General features: G+C 38.4%; 1 long non-coding RNA gene across 2 annotated transcripts in view; it reads right to left on the bottom strand.

Annotated features, from left to right (window-relative positions):
• Positions 1–1,003: 1,003 nt before the first annotated feature.
• Positions 1,004–18,321, bottom strand: part of LOC148416714 (uncharacterized) — a 32,792-nt gene continuing 15,474 nt past the window's right edge. Inside the window, exons 2-3 of one of the 2 annotated variants that reach the window (XR_015867062.1) lie at positions 4,335–4,509; positions 1,004–1,109 (exon numbers count right to left, since the gene is read on the bottom strand). This is a non-coding gene — a long non-coding RNA (uncharacterized LOC148416714). The remainder of the gene's footprint in view (positions 1,110–4,334; positions 4,510–18,321) is intronic. The other variant, XR_015867063.1, reaches the window with a different exon arrangement.

Genomic DNA, 18,321 nt, shown 5'->3' with positions numbered 1-18,321 from the left:
GGTTGCTTTAGGTCATTGAGTACTCAGGTAATCCATTAATTTAAGTAATTCCCCTCCAAAATGATCAGTTATTTTAGGTAAGTAACTACTAAAGTAACTACTAAAGTAATAAATGACTTTAGGCAAAGTAATTAATTACTTGAGGTACTTAAGTAAATGATTACTTTAAGTAATTAACTAATAAATAATCAATTACCGTAGGTACTGAGGTATTAAAGCAATGGATTACTTGAGGTACTAAAGTGATTGATTACTTCAGTGCTCAAAGTATTAAAGTACTGAACTATTCAAATTACTTTAGTACTTGATATATGAAAGTAGTTACCAATTACTTTTGGACTTCATTAAGTACAGGCCATTTTGAGTCAATGCTCTAATCAAACAATCGAAAGGAAAAAAAAACAACAACTGGGACTGAATTAAAAAAAAAAAACACTTTTAAAACATTTAAAAAACACGTAAAAATAAATGTTGGGAGTTGAAATCAAACAGGGACTACTTTATGTCAACCAAGGAAGAGCTCACCTCCCCAAGTCTCGTACTTGAATTGGGGGCAAAAAGGTGTTATCTTTGAGTACGCACACACACACAAGCACGCACACACACGGCAAAAGAAGAGGGCGCACAAATGACATCCTGCTGCAACAATGGGACAGATTTGAAGCACTTCTCCGAAAAGGGAAGATCTCATCTTTACAGCCACAGATCGAAATCAGACTGCGTGTATTTTGTGTGTAGAAGAGTGTGTAGGATTGTTTGTAGTCGTTTAGGTGTGTGTACGTTTATGATTGTTGTTTTTGCTACATGGTGGGACTCATATTTGGGTTTTTTTCCGTTTTTGTGGGGACTTCTCATGTGGTATATCTAAAACTGTATCCTTTTTAACATTAAGAAAAGAACATTCACATAAGTCAACTTTTAACAACTGTTTTCTACTTTTACCGTATATTCCGCACTATAATGCATCGCTAAAAGCCTTGTGGTGATGGAGACTTACAGATAAGGTTAGAAGGGATTCTCTAGACACCATGATGTTTGCATATGACATAGTCATATGTAGTGAGAGTAGGCAACAGGTGGAGGAGAAGCTGGAGTGGTGGAGGTTGGCCCTGGAAAACAGGTATGAACGCTATTAATCTCCCGTTATTTTCCAAAAATTCAATCATCTTGAGTCTTAATTTCTGATTGTGACATTACTTTTAGCACAATTGCATCTAGTGGATGCATAACGCAACCCTAGCCACAACTGCAGCTTCTATTCTATGCGCCTTATAATGTGGTGCGCCCTATAATCCGAAAACACTTTTAAAATGGGCTATTCGTTGAAGGCGCGCCTTATCATGCGGAAAATACGGTACAGCATTTATACAGGTTAGTCTAAAAGTGAAAAAAAGAACAAAGACCATCAAAGTGCCTGCAAAAAAAAAAAAATGATGCCAACCCTTATTTCATTTCAATTAAATCTCACACCCCACCATTTGAGAAGGACCGTGTTTGGGGTTAGCTAATCAGTTGTGATGGTTAAGGTTAGGAAATGCATTACGTCAACGGGATGGCCCCACTAAGATAGGAAGACAAACTGGTGTGTGTTTACATGTGTGTGTCTAGGTGTGCGCCTTCGCACGCGTGTTCCACGCGGGGTGACCTTGAGCCGTTGGCGCTCATGGCATCGGGGGTCGTGCTTGGCTGAGTACTTCCTGAAGCGCGACACTCCCACTCCGCTCGGGGATTTGCACAGCCCAGTAGCTGAGTCGTCCTCTGGGCCTCCATTGCTAACCATTAGCGGCGGATTAGGGGAGGGGTGGCGGGGTGGATTCTATCTGTCGGCTGGCTTTCCAAAATGGCGCCTCACTCAAGTCAATGCGCGGGAAAAACAGACTATTTGCTAATTGCTAACACAAATGCTAACCATTCGTCCGGTTAGGTATCTATTTCCTGTACGATGAAAAGCGTATATTTTACGGACAAAGTTTCCTGCCCATGCACCCAGTTAGCACCCCGAACACACTCAGACACACAAACATTCTGTGATTAGTGGTTATTCCATCATTGAGGTATTTTTAGAAAAAGGTGAGTTGGGTTCACTTGGTGCTACTAGCATTAGCATTTTTTTAGTTTGTTTTTTGATGCTGTATTGTAATAAAAATCTCACACGTTTCATCTCTGTTTCTTGACGTTTGGCGATTTTTTATGTGGTTATGCTAACTATGCTATGCTAATAGTAGCGATTCTTAGCATTGCATAATTAGCATTGTTTTTAACCAGGTTCAGGGTGTTAACATGATGTTGGTTTCCAAAAATAACTTCACATGTCCATTTAGTGACGGTTTGAGTGCTCAGTGCAGTTATGCGACACTATTACTAGTTTATGAAAATATTTATTAACTAATAGCATACTTAGCATTATTGTTCACCAAGTTCAGAGTGTTAACATGATTTTTCTGTCCAGTAAAAATCTTACCTGTCCATTTAAAAGACAGTGTATGAGTGTTCAGTGCAGTTATGCTACGCAATTGCGTTTTAATGAAAATATTTATGAAGTTATAGCATCGTTAGCATTTGCCGAGCGTGCCAAAATGTCCCGGTCCAATTAAAACCTTGTGTTGACTTCATGACCAATTTTAAGATTGTTCAATGATGTAATGAAAACAGTCATGCTACTTATGTGATGCTACTAGCATTTGTTTGGATGTAAAACAAATCAAGGCATGATTAGCATTTTTTTTTAACGTGCCACATTTTTAGGACTGTTCCATATGGTACAACATAATTTAGCATTTTTCTTATTAGTATTATGGCACCGTCAAAAAAAATATATGCCCACTCGGTTGCTCTTCACCAAAGCAGGTTCGATTGATGTGTTAAAACATGTGACCCCTGAACCGAAAAAAAAAAAAAGCCCCCAAAAGAAAAGGCGTCATATAGAAATCTTGGGTGCCTTTTCACGATGTCATCAAGAGGCTCAACCAAGCGAATCTGAAGGAGACAAAAGGTGCGCTTTGTGGCGGGGACGAAAGCGTCACGTAAATGGGAAGTCATTGTCTGACCACAAAGGTGTCGTCTTAACCCTGCTGGCTTTGTGAAAGGCTCGTCCCCTTTCTCCGAGAGACCAGCTAGCTTTAACAAACAAACAAAAAAAACTGCAATCTTGAAAGAACTCTGGGCAAGAGTTGGGGAGAAGAAGCAATAAAACAGGCCAAAATTCAAATGTCGGAGGCAAGAAACTTACATAGTAAGTGTGGCTTCACCAAAATAGGAATTAATAAATAAAAGCTCCTCAAGTAGTGAGGAACTAGAGAAACGCCACTCAAGGTTAGAGGTGTGGTGGTCATCAGGAAATTTGGAGGACTCCTGAATGGCCTGTCCAATTACTAGATTTGATTAGTCACTATTTTTGGAGACAAGCAGCTCGTCTTTGACTCGTCCACTAAAGACTCGAGACTTGACTCCGACTCTTTTTTGGGATTTGTGACCATCATGACTCTTTACGCCGTGGTTTTGATCTCATTTTTGCTTGGGACCCAAAGACTCGGAATTGATTGGACCAGTGGTCAAGGCTTTGGGACTTGACTTGGACCCTAAAAATTCGACTTGAATTGACTCATGGTCAGGGACTTGAGATCTAACATGGACCCTAAAGATTTGCACTTGAGTTAGAATCCTGGTCAAGGACTTTGAACTTGACTTGGAAAACAAATACTTGGATTTGAGTGAACCAGTGGTCAGAGACTTGAGACTTAAATTAGACTCATGGCCAGGGCCTTGAGACTTGACTTGGAACCCAGACTTGCACTTGAAAGGACTATTGGACAAAGACTTGAAACTTGACTTGGACCTTAAAAATCTGGACTTGACTTGGACACATGATCAGGGACTTGGAAACCAAAGACTTGAACTTGATTGGACCAGAGGTCAAGAACTTGACACTTGTCTTGGAAACTAAAGATTTGGACTTGACTTGGACTCATGGTCCGGGATCTGAGACTTAATTTGGAACCTAAAGACTTAGACTTGACATGGTCTCATGGTCAGGGATTTGACTTGGCTCTGACCCGGACTTGTGGGTCAAAGACTTGAAAGTTAGACTTGCCCTGAGAGGCATGTACCATCAACAGAATGAAAAAAAAAATGCGCAGGAGCTTGACCAACATACGTAAGACATTTGTAACACAAAAAATGAATCCGAAGTTCAACGAAAACCAAAAGGCGTAAAACCCGTAACTCCATGTCATAAAGTAAATGTAGCATTTCCTCTAGGCCAAAACACTCGTAAAAATTGAGAGTATGTTTGATGTGAACGAGGCCGCCGAACGAGCGTGTAGTTTCCGACTCACCTGAAGTGGCCTGGGGCCTCCCACACCCTTGCAGAACTGGATGGTGCAGACGGCCGCAACCGCGGCGACAACCGCTTGGGCGTTGGCCTTTAACTGCTTCGGCGGGGCCAACACAGAACTCTCTCACACTTGCCACCGTCCCTGGTGATCCATCTGAGAAAAATGTGGGAATGCTCTGGGAAAACAGACGGTCCGTAAAGGTATTCAAAAAAATCGGGGATGAGAGTCTTTAGGGTCAAATTTCAGGATAAACCGAGACTGCTCTGTAACCTTCACAACTGGACTTCATTCTATTCATGTCAGACGGTTAAAAAAAAAAAAAATCCAATCCTTTGATCTTTGCATCAAAGGCATAGCGCATAAAGGTTAAGTAAGCAGTGAAAGAAAAAAACGAGGGAGCTGAAATTTCACCCGTATGGTCAAAACAAAAGTTCCACATGCCATGACCACTTTATCGCAGTGTACCATCCCTTAGCTAAAATACTGCAGGAATTATATGGACGAAATTGACCCAAATTGATCAAAATACTGCACAAGGTTAATTAATGGTTAATTAATTAATGATCAAATCAGCACTGCCCCAAACCTTTTCTCCATCCAACACCTCGCCAGTTTAAAATTTAATGCGCTCAAAGTCTTTTTTTTTTCCTCATGACACAGCTAGAGTTAATTTTGCCATAAACACCAGAAGTTACGCAGCATCCGTGTTCCACCAAGTTTATGATTGGGTGTATATGCCAAAAGACCGCAGTTAATAAATGAGTCAAATGTTCAACGTGTTCTCTCAATTGAATCAGCTGGACACGTCATAAATTCTACATAATACTCTGGAGTTTTAGTAATATTCCTGTGTGGACTCGAATGGATTCGGACATTGGTTCAGTCTGCTCGCTTCTTTTATTGAAAAAAAAAAACAACCTTAGCTAACACGAGTTGCTGTTAGCCGCAACAGGCACTGGCTGCTAACAGCCAACCGACGTCCGCCCTCAAACTCGTTACGGTAATTATGGTAATTAAGAATACCGCCGCTTTTTACTGTTTTTTCCCCATCCAATATTGTTTTGCTAGTTAGGTGGTCCTTGGCTAAAAAAATATTCACAGGGTTACATTAAAAAAAAAAAAGAGGAGAAAAAGTGATTGTTACAATTCGGGGGGTAAAATATCGATGTAAAAGACAGAAACGACCGATGCGGCCGACCCAAATTTGCGGGCGTCAAGGCGCTGATCCGAGCGCCTCGGCGTGATACGGAGCGCTTGAAAGACGCGTGGAGAGGAGCTTTCTCTTTTCCTCGCCTTCTTCTTGCAGCCCGCAGCCAAATAGCACTTGTGTTCCGCCACGGCACATAAACACGCACAAAAGAAGTTAATAGCGTAGATGCAAATCAAATTACCAAAGCGCTGTAAAGTGCCGTTCCTCCCTTGCACTCGGGCCTGTAATTACTCGGGCTTATGGGACTGTAATGAATGCTAATGACGCGCGGCGCCGAGGCCGTCCAAGCGACCCAGTTGCCGCGTCGTGGAGATCCCTGCGTCGCCCCGCTTGGAACGGGAAAGTTAGAAGGAACCTCATTTTCAAATCTTTTCAATGGGGAAGGAAGGATTTTCGAGTTCCGCCCACGTCGGACGGCGTAGGCGCAAATCCTTGGCAGTTCACTGATGCCCTGGAATACGGGCCAATAGAATGGGACCACTTGGGGAAATTTGGGATTTTCCTGATTTTTTTTGTTTCCTGTAGATGGAGAAACGATGCGGAGAAAAGATGAGATTGAAATCTCGTATTTATTTATTTATTCTTTTACGAATGTTTCAACTCCAAAGCTGTGGTATCCTACATTTTCAGAAGAAGGCAAAATAAACCTTCGCAGCATATATCTTCAGTCTTCCGGCTGTATTTCACGCCTCAAAACAATGACGTTTGCAAAAAATAGCGTGAAAACGACACCGCTTCATAGTGTACGTTTCGAAGATCCCTGCGCCCAACCAGTAGGAAAGGAAAAAGATCGGAGAAACTTAAGTTCCGCCCACATTGGATCACGTAAGCGCAAATTTTTCGCAATTGACTGATGCACCGCAGTACGGGCCAAAACAATAGGACCACTCGATGAAAGTTTCGATTTTGCGAAATTTCGATGTGGCGAAATTCCGAGGTTTATATCTTCTTACGTTCCGAAGATCCCTGCGCCGAACCATTCGGGAACAGGAAAAGGTCAGAGAAAACTCATTTTTAAAATTTTCAATGAGAAAGGATGGATTTTTAAGATGCCCACGTTGCACGGCGAGACTGCAAATTTTACGGGGCAATAGAATGGGACTGCAGTGAGATTTTCATTTGTCGTCGTTTTTTTTTTTTTCTTCCCCGTTGTACATTGTGGCTAAAACCTGAGGATGAAATGTTTATTTTTTTTCTAGGAATTGTTCAACTCTATCACTTCATTTTGAGAAAAAGGCTAACTTCGGCGCATGTATATTCACTTTCGTAACCTTTATTTCACATTTCCGCTTGGAACGGGAACATTTTGGAGGAACCTCATTTTAAAATCTTTTCAATTTAGACGCAAATTTTTCATAATTCATTGATGCCTTGGAGTATGAGCTAATAGAAGGAGACCACTTGGTAAAATTTTCAATTTTCCTGCTTTTTTTATTTGTTGAACATAGAGAAACAACGTGGCGAAATTCTGAGTTCGAAATCTTGTTTTTTTTTTTTCCTCAAAATTTTCAACTCTGTGAAATATTCAGTTTTACTCTGTAAAATTTTCTTTTGTTGCCTTTTTTTTCATCGTTGCACAGACAGAAACAACGTAGCGAAAACCCAATTGTATGTTTGTTTTTCCCTATGAATTTTTCCGCTCGGGGAACCTGCATTTTGACAAAAATACAAATGAAAAACATGGTAGCATATCTTCTTTCAAAAATAAATAGTATGAAAAATGAACTGACACGGCTTCACTGTTTACATTCCGAAGATTCCTACGCCGAGCCAGTTGGAACAGGAAAAGTTTGGAGGAACCTCAATTTAAAATCTTTTCAATGAGGAAGGAAATATTTTGAAGCCAAGTTCCGCCCACGTTGGACGACATTGGCACAAATATTTCGCAGTTCACTGATGCCCTGGAGTACAAGCCAATAGAATGGGTAAACAATTTGATTCCTTTTTTTTTTTTGTTGTTTGTTGTAGATGGAGAAAAAAAGTGGCAAAATTCCAAAGTTATTTTTTTTTTTCTATGAATTTTTCAACTCTATAGCTCCGGGAACCTCCATTTTGAGAAAAAGGCAAAATAAACCTTTGTAGTATATATATTTAGTGCATTTCACGCTTTATAACAGTGAAATTCGTAAAAAAAAATTGCGTGAAAAATGAACTGACACTGCTTCGCGGTTTACATTCCGAAGATTCTTGCGCCCAGCCAGTTGGAACGGGAAACGTTTGGCGGAATCTCATTTTCAAATCTTTTCAAAGAGGAAGGAAATCATTTTAAGCCAAGTTCGACTAATTCCCGAGTTGATCAAAGTCACAGGCTCGATTCACCTAGCTGAATAAACATGCGGGTATGCTATCGCTCAGCATGTTTTCAGGCATTAGCCCATCTCTTAGCGCCGCTAAAAAGATGCTTATTGGCGACATTAGCGACTTAGCTCGGCGAGGTCTGGCGCAAAGCCAGCGGGACGCCGGCTGAATAAGGACTTTACGGCGACCTGAGCTGAGGAAACGCTGCCGTTGGGGGTCCCGCGGGAGATAAGGACACCGAGGACGCATCAGTAGGGGGCGGCGGGGACAAGCTGCTATTGCGGGGATCTACGTGGAAATCTAGCATATCAAGGCACAAAAAAAAAGCTGTGATGAAAAATATTCAAACAAGTTTGTGTAAACAATACTAAACAAAATGATTCGCCTTCTAGGGGACATCAAGCAATACATTGCAGTGTCAATCAACTAGCTAGTAGCTCGCTATTTTGGACTCTACCAACTGGATGACATCGTGTGATCATTTCTGGCATTTCTAGCATGCTAGATACACTTGAACAAGCTCTAAATATAAAAAAAAATACAAGCTAGGTTAGCTAGCTAGCTAGCAAACATTGTTTTTTCATTGTTGTAGTCTGTTGTCATAAAAAAGCAAGGCGAAGATTAGCTATGCTAGCACGCTAAGGCTTAGCAGGTTAGCATTAAAATACCTGAAAAGTACTTTAAAAGTTTTTTTTTGTACCTAAACTAACACTCCACAGGGAATTTTCCGTCTGCCGTCAAATGATATGACACGAATAAGCGAAATTGTGAAATTCGTAAATTTTCTAGTGAAGCTAACACGTCATAGGCAATTTTCCGATTGCTGTCTAAATATAAGAAAAGTATACAATGCCAAATTGACCGTAGTGGTTATCTGTATTTTTATTTCATACTTTTTTTTCATAAAAAGAAAGAAAGTTAAATAGTTATTTCATTGTTTTAAATAGGAATCAACTGCCTTTTTTAAAACACTTTAAAAAAAATATATTAAAATATATTTAAACTTATGTTTTCTCCCTTTTTTTCCCGTTTTATTTTTATTGTCACATACCTATATGAACTCATTCATTGCCAGGGACTTATTTGCACGTTTTTTTTTTTTAAAGATTCCAGACATTAAATTCCCCATACTTAAGTATTCATTCAATACGTAATTACATTAAGGACATTATTTTCCAGATAATTAAATATTAAATCGACATTTAAGCATCTGGGATTGAATGTCTCGACTTAAAGAAAAAAAACGTGAAAATACGTTCCTGGCATTGAATGAGTTAATACAACAGCTACACAATTAGCGCATGCTCAAAAAATTAAACTGTACGTTACTGAGTATATCAGCTACGATAAAATCATTCATAATTCATATCTACAGCATTAAGTATTTATTTTATTTATTCGTTTCTACGGAAATATCGCATTTATATACGGGAATGTAGTCGCTAACTTGCAACACACACGATAGAATCGGCGCACGTTTTTCGATTCAAATGTTTTGTAAGCGTTTCGTTTAACGGTTCTTTGTCATGATACTTTTTGTATTTTGATTTCAATCATTCCATCGTCAGTTGCGAGTATTTTTCGGGGGCGTCCGCCGCTCGCAAATTTTTGCCCCGGGCGCGTTTAACCGTACGATGTTTTCTGTTGGACACAAAGAAAGGACGGCGTTGCGAAACGGTTGTTTTCGGAGGTTGAGGAGTTCAACTTCCTGTTCCCGCTGACTCGCCCCGACCTTCTTTTGCTTTATGCGGCAGCCAAGGAAAACACGGCAGCGGCTTGTTTTTAAACACGATTTATGCCCGTCTTTGTTGTGTGTGACATTCATAACTGCTGTCATTTACAATAATTGACGACGGACCAAAACTCGCAGGTGAATAACGAAACATCAAAGCGTAACCTGCCTGATCTTATTGTCTTTTTTTTTTCGCATTCATTTGGGAGACTTTGATGTTATGATTCAGATCTCACGGGCAAAAAAAAGTCGATTCTTTGCTATGAATGGGTTTTTTGTTATCTTACTCCATCATTCATACGTACGTGCCGGGTAATGTTTGGCACTGGCTCAGTGGCGCTCTCGTACAGTCGGGAAATATTGTCAACCGTCGCCCCTGTGACGCCCATCCCGGCGTCGACCTTCATTGTGACTCTGAGGTTGCTCGTCGGCCATTTTGGATTAGGTTGTACCTAAGATACCACAAAGGGAAGTTTTCCCATTGCCGTCAAGTTAGATGAAACGGATAAGCCAAGGGAAATCGTGAAAATGTGAATTTTCTTGGGAAGCTAACACCTCAAAGGGAATTTTTTTTGATTGCCGTCAAGTTGTATAAGACAGATGAGGGACGCGAAATTGTGAAAATTGTGAATTTTCTTGGGAAGCTAACACCTTAAAGGGAATTTTTTTTTAATTGCCGTCAAGTTGTATAAGACAGATGAGGGATGCGAAATTGTGAAAATTGTGAATTTTCTCGGGAAGCTAACACCTCAAAGGGAATTTTTTTGATTGCCGTCAAGTTGTATAAGACAGATGAGGGACCCGAAATTGTGAAAATTGTGACTTTTCTTGGGAAGCTAACGCCTCAAAGGGAATTTTCAGAGTGCCGTCAAGTTATACCAAACAGATGAGCGACGAGAAATCGGGAAATTTGTGAATTTTCTTGTGAAGCTAACACCTCAAAGGAAATTTTCCAATTGCGCCAAGTTCTATGACGCAATTGGATATTTATAAACAATCTAAGTCACAACTCATAAGTCAGAAATTCTTAATTTAAGCAAGGCCAACAATTCTCAATATAAGGTCATTTAAAAAAAAATGTTTTTGTTAAATCAGTGAATTTTTCAAAATTATCTAGAAATTAGTGTTTTTTTTCTCACTTGAGCCTAGAACAAAACAATATACTATAAAATGTAAGCAATATTTTCTTATCCAGCTAAAAAAAGTCACACCAATTTTGCCAAATTAAAAAAAAACACCTTTTCTAGATGCAAGCCATCATTTTATAATTAGACACCCACAAAATAATGACTTTATTCATTAAAACAATGACTAGAATATATCAGATTTCAGTAGACATGTCATTTGTGTAAGTTCGTCCTCATGATAGATTTTTATTCATATTTAATGAAAAAAAATATATACATGTAAATTTGATTTTAATAGAAGCTTATAAAAGACTTTTATTTTGCTATCATTTCCTTCATGACGTACATTTGAATTAGTCTTAAGATGAATTTAAGCTCATTTAAAATAATCTTTTCATCCTGTTATGACAAAAATATCTACTGTATATGCTTTGAGCAAAGCAAATATCTTAATTATCTTCCAAAAAACTGATTTTTTTTGCCGCAAAAGGCATTTTTTTCCTTTTAAGTGCAAAAATAATGACATATTTTGCCTTATTAGGCAAGCCTTTTTTTTCTTTCCTAAAATGGACTTTTTGCGGCATATTGCGGAAATCTTCAATGTTCATCCTGGGGTGTGGCTTCACGGCAAAGTCTATCATATTTTAGAGCCGGCATCAAACAAGACATGAACAAAGTGAGTCTTTCAGGCCCATGGAGTGCGTCTCCAATGAAAGCCGTACCGCCAAATTCCTGTCCGACTATTTTCCGCCACGATAGAAGAAGAAAGAAGAAGAAAAAAAAGAACGAAGAAGAAGAAGGAGACCGAGAAAAGTGGCGTAGTAAAAGGTCAGCCAGAAGCATGATCACACGTGCCGCAAGATAAAAAGCCCAGCGAGAAATATCAATTACGCCTTGACATTTCCCACCCGGAGACAAAAGACGCCCGTGAAAGGAGCAGACGCGGCCCAGACCCCGGGCCAACCAGGCGCCGTCGCAAACTGTTTGCTCCTTCCGTCCCAAAGACACCTTTTGACGTTTTTAGAGCCTATATATATATATATATATATATATATATATATATATATATATATATATATATATATATATATATATATATATATATGAGTGTTTAGTAAAATGTGTGCTTTTATTTGTGTTTTTTAATGACTTAATCATGGCTGCGAAAATAAATATCTATATTATATCTATATATATCTATATACCATTTTTAGACAGTCCTTAAACACTAGAAAAAAATGGCAAAAAAAGCATTTTATATATATATATATATATATATATATATATATATATATATATATATATATATATATATATATATATATATATATATATATATATATATATATATGCAGTATATATTTTTGTTTTTTTTTTGCCATTTTTTTCTAGTGTTTAAGGACTGTCTAAAAATGGTCGGTCCTATATAAATTAAGAAATAAAGTCATCAATTTCTTTAGGTAATTACTAAAGTAATGAATTACTTTGTAGTTCGAAAAACAAAACAAACACTAAGCACTGAAGACAACACTATTTATTAGGAGTGTCAAAAACAGTCTAAAATTCGCTATCCTGACAAAAACAAGCATTAAGGTCATCAAGTATATGATATAATTATATATTAATCAATTACTTTAGTAGCCCTAAATACAAAACACACTCTAAACAAAAAACAAATACGACGATATAAATATCATAGAAATTAGTAACAAGTCTCATAATGGTTGTTATTAAATGAATTGAGCAATAAATTAATCCATTATTTTAGGTAATTGTGTAATAAATTATTCCATTACCTTAGGTAACGCCAAAACAATCAATTAATTTCAGTGATTATGTAGTAACTCATTACTTCCAGTATTTTTTACAGAAAGTAATCAATTATTACTAAAGTATCAAAGCAGCTGATTACCATAGTACTCAAGATATTGAAGCACAAAAGTAATCAATTACTCTAATATCTCAAGTACTAAAATACTCAAATACTTAACTACCTCAAATAATCAATTACTTTACTACTGAATGTGATATTCCTCTCGCAACATATATCTAGACTGAAGACAAATTTCAAGTTGTGAATGGCGCTTCAGGGGCGGAACGTTCAAAGAACGCACCTGCATCGCCACAAGATCTGGGTCGTCATCATCTTCTGCCGCCGCGCTTCATCGAGTCTGCGACCATGTAATTAGCCTTCGTAATCAACGCCGTACCGTTTTGTGGCGATAACAATGTTCCGCATGCTCGGGCGCCTCGCGAAAAACTGACTGAAGGTGAAGCTAGACCTCAGGTGTGGAACTCCAGACCTCGAGGGCCGATATCATGCATGTTTTCAAACCTTTTCCCTCAAAAACACCTGATTCAAATGATTGGGATCATTTTGAAGCTCCCGCAGAGCTTGCTAATGAGCTAATCATTTGAATCAGGTGTGTTGGGGAAAGAAAACCGGAAAACATGCAGGATGCCGGCCCTCGAGGCCTGGAGTTCGACACCTATGAGCTAGACAAACCAAACCGAGGAGCTTCGCATTTTTTCTTCCCTTGCTAATTACCGTAACTCCCCAAACATAAGACGTACTTTTTTTTCCCCAAAAAATGAGGTACCTGGCACAAATCTAAATATTAACACGCTAGATGTATACAAGGCAGCAATGTATAACATGCTAGCATGTTACACAGTACAAAATGTAATATCAATAGCGGCCAGAGGCGGCGCCAAAAAACAAAGATCAATCCAAACCGAGCACAAATGAACGAACTGTTAAAGGATAAACTAGTTTGAAAACATCATTATTTCGGGTGCGGCCTGTGCGACCCGGTGCCAGTTGAAACACGGACCGGTACCGGACCACGGAACGGCGCTTGGGGACCTCTGCTTCAAAACACAGGTGTCAAATTCAATGCCAGATGTGGCACGCCCGCCACATCATTTTCTGTGTGTTAATTATGACTCCAAGTTTCTGACTAAAAAACCAAAATTGCAAGTCTTTTTTTTTAATTAAAAAAAAAATGTTATCAATGGATGTACCCACCCCCCAGAATTACAATGGCCTGACCCCGGACTAACCAGGAAGTAGCCTTTCCCGAGCTAGCAAACGACTAGCAGGCGCAGCTGTTTATTTGAGAACTTTACGTCTTTTTTCGCTCAAAGTTTGCGGGTGCGATGTGGCGAAACAAGCGACGTGAAAGAAGTTTGGTTTGAAAGCCGGCGGAGGGTCCGCGGCGGTGGCGGCAACGTCCCTGGAAGAAACAGATTAGCGGCGAGGTAATCGCGAGTGTGAAAGTGTCTGTTATCTCGCTGAGGGGCTGTCTGCGCTACCGATAAATATTCATAAATACGCCTTTTCTTGTTTCCCAGGAGAGCCTCTCACAGATTCTAAAGTGGCGGGATGTAACTAAGTAATCGAGTACATTTTTTAGCGATCCGTACTGTACTTGAGTACAAGCTGACCTGGATATGAGAGTGGTCTGATGTTTTCCTCTTTGACTTTTGAGCAAAATTTGAAACGCGAACACCGGATGGTGGGAGCCATCTTTAAAAAAATTAAAAGGAATTCAAATATCAATTGGAAGTGTTTTTTTTTAATGAAACAAAGAACAAAAGCAGACAAAAAACACAAAACATTGATTTGAGGATTTTCATTTCCGATTCTTATTTTACGACAAGTTTATCTCACTATCTTTAGTGATATTTTGCTTCTTCTAATTTGAATGAGATTTAAAAAAAATTATGCATATATTTTCATGTATATTTTTATTTTGAACTCATTCAATGCCAGGGACATATTTTCACGTTTTTTTAAGACTCTGGACTTTAAATCCCAGATACCTACGTGTAAAATCAATACTTAGGTACATAAAGCATTCATTTTCAGATACTTAAGCATTACATTGAATGTATGGATTCTTTAAAAAAACAAAAAAAACGTGAAAATACGTCCCTGGCATTGAATGAGATAATAAAAGAAAAAAAACGTTCAATCTTTACTTTGCGTATTTCGGTTACTGCAGCTGTTTTTGGGTATGTAATCTGCCCGCGCTAAATGAGGGAACGGCGTCCGTTGCTCCTGCCGACGATCTTGCAACGAAACCCAAAATGGACGCAAACAGGTCGCTGATGAAAAAGACAATGATGCGCGAAGATCAAAGCGGGCGGGATGACGATTGTAAACATTTCCCTGGGCCGACTTGAGGAGCGGCAGATAAAATGGTGGGCGCCTGGCCCCCAGCTGCTCCTTGCTGATTAGTCTAATCCACTGAGAGCTTCTGATTGAGGACCCCGAGGTGTGTGTAAGGAAGGGGGGGGGGGGGGGGGGGGGGCTCCTCCCCTTCCCCCCCCTTGGTGAAAAGTGACTTCACCTTTCACCTCCGCAACACATCCCGCTCGGGCTAATCTGCTTTGTTGGGCGCCGTTAGCCGGGCTAATCGAGCTAGCGCTCAGGTGCGAGCGGACTGACGCAATGCCACCGCAGGCGCCGTGTGGTGCCAAAACATTCACGCGTTAATGACATGATGGCCCTGACGATAAGCAATCATCATAACAATCGGCCTTTCATCGGAATTCTTCGCCAGCCTTCTGAACTTTTCAACTTTTAACGGAATTTATCGGAACGCGGGGGTCAAAGTCGAGTCAAAGCGTTTTTGTTTTGTTTTTTTTTACCCCGATTCCTTTCTAGTTAGTCCTAAATTTGGTTTTCGATCAGTCGCTGGAAAAGAGCAAAAAATTGGAAATGAAATAAAACGGCTTACCGTTTGATGACACGTAAGAAGACTGAGATGAAGAAATAGTACCGATACGTAGCATTTAGCTGCGCGCAAACGGAAACTTGCGAAAGGTGAGAAAAACATTTGGAACGCTAACATTACCGTCATACAAGTGCTGTGTGAAGAAAAAAATTATTTTTTTTAAATCGATGACTTTATTGGGCTGCCCACTAAATCGAATTCATTTGTCATCTTAACATGTTAGATTTTGAGAGTGGGGCAGAACATGTGTGTGTGTGTGTGTGTGTGTGTGTGTGTGTATAAATATATATATATATATATATATATATATATATATATATATATATATATATATATATATATATACACACATATATATATATATATATATATATACACATATATATATATATATATATACACACATATATATATATATACACATATATATATATATATATATATATATATATATATATATATATATATATATATATATATACACATACATATATATATATATATATATATATATATATATATATATATATATATATATATATATATATATATTTATATATATATATGTGTGTGTGTGTGTGTGTGTGTGTGTGTGTATGTAAATATGCATAGAAGTACATATAATCGTATGAAAATATCATATATATATATATATATATATATATATATATATATATATATATATATATATATATATATATATATATATATATATATATATATATATATATATGCACCCGTTGGTGTCTGAAAAGCCAAAGCTAGCATTTGATGGACTTGATGGTGACGCGTTAGCTTCCACTGGTGGAACAATCCATCATTAGGCACTTTGAAGCTCATAACGACGTTATGGAACATTTTGATGATCGCGCCGATTCCGAGCGAGCCTCTTTTGATTGTTCGCGTCCCTTTCATTGGCCGTGACGCCAGCGCCACGGGGGCCACGACCATCAAAAGGCTCAAAGTTGACAAGATAAATGGAGCGCGGCCTAATACGCACGAGAGAACGACAGTACGCCGGATTACGCAATTTGGAACAAGAGGGAAAATGAGAAGGGATGACGCGCACCTGAGTAGACGCGCTCGCAAGTATGCACTACTGTACTGTGTTAAAAACTAATTGAAAATTCCAAATAAGTACTTGGGATTGAATGTCCGAACTCTGAAAGGCGTGTAATTACGTCTTTGGGATTGAATGCGTTAAGATATGTACATTTGCTGGTTCCTGCGATTTTTATTTATTGAATTTAATCGGGGTTAAACATTCGGCAAAATTTCCGTACACTATAAGTATCTGGGGCTGAATGTTGGGACTGCTTTAAGACGTATAAATGTGTCTTTGGGATTGAATGAGTTAATCACATTATTAGTCCTAAATATGACAAAAATAGTAAAAAAATGCAATCTTTCAGTGATTTATTTTATGCTCGACTTGGAGGACATGGCAAATTTTGGGTTGTGCGCCCAATAACCAAATATTATTGGCTATTCTAAGTTACTTTATTGTTCCAACTAATTTGCTCTTAGATTGAAAAGAAAGCTGTCCGGTTCCTGTCGCGCCACCAAAAAGTAAACATGTTACAACTCATTTCTCCTTCATTTGAAAGGAGAATTTAGCGTACGACATGACATCAAAAGTATCAAATTCAATATAAATATAATATAAATACATTACCCGAGGTTCTAATTCACTTGCTCTTAATTTGAAAAGAAAACTGTAATGTTCCTACCATGACATTTCAAAGCATAAAATTAGAGAAAAAACAAATACATACAATACTTTTGCAAAGCGGTCGCTATAAAAGAAATTGGCAATAAGTTGCTTCATTGTTGCAACTAATTTGTTCTTAATTGACAAAGAAAGCTGTCCTGTTCCTGTCATGGCACTAAAAAGTATTAGATTAAATCAAAAATTAACCTTAAGGAATAGAAAGTCCTGCAAAAGAATCACAAACAGTTTGCCAATCATGTTACAATAGATTTGCTCTTAATTTGAAAACTGTGAAATTCATGAAACCATGAAATTCGATTGAAACGCAAAAAGTAACGACACTCGATGATTCACAAAGGAGTCGACACAATTTAGCAATACATGACTTGATGTTTCCATTCATTGGCTCTTAATTTGAAAGGAAACCCATTGTGTTCCTGCCACGGCATGAAAAAGCATTCCATTTTCCTCTACGTTTTGGAGCATAGTGGCTTCGCATTTGAGAACCAATGGTGGAAATCATCAGAAGCAACACAGTGGAAAGGAACTCGACTTTGCCGAATAAACGATACAGTGTCAGCCAAACTTTTTTTTTTTTAATACTTGGGCCTACATCATCAGTTTCGGTCTGGCGCCACGCAAGAGTGGCAACACAATGGACGTTGTGAAACCCAACGCACAATGGGAGCCTTTTATGATTATGAACTTAGATGACCTTTCATTCATATCTCGTCATTGATAAAATTGTGCCGTCATTTATGTAGTATTTCATTAAAGGCGCCTACACTTCAGGTGTATTGGCAATAAAGTATAGGTATCACTTATACCATTGGACGGTATTGGACCACAACATAATATTCTGCACCTTTTCCTGATTTTTGATATTAGCTATTGTTTGAACACCTTTTTTTCTAGTCATAGATGACTATAGATATGGATTATTTTTCTCATTTGTGCTTGCATTCACGTTATTATGTATTTTCAAGATGAATTGCAGTTTTTTTCTTTCATCTGGAATCTGAACATTTTGAGGGTGGGGGTGCCAGGACAATAACATATGGAATGCACGTCAAGGAAAATTGGTTTAAAAATCACCTGATGACAAAAATAAAATTGATGACTGCAAGTTTGCTTTAGAGTGGAAATGCGTCTTTTGTTTTATTGATC

The sequence above is a fragment of the Hippichthys cyanospilos genome, chromosome 10 (assembly GCF_059441005.1).
Source record: "Hippichthys cyanospilos isolate Australia breed blue-spotted pipefish chromosome 10, RoL_Hcya_1.0, whole genome shotgun sequence".
Classification (NCBI taxonomy): Eukaryota; Metazoa; Chordata; class Actinopteri; order Syngnathiformes; family Syngnathidae; genus Hippichthys; species Hippichthys cyanospilos.
The sequence above is the reverse complement of the archived record's forward strand: the minus strand, read 5'-3'. Positions and strand labels throughout refer to the sequence as shown.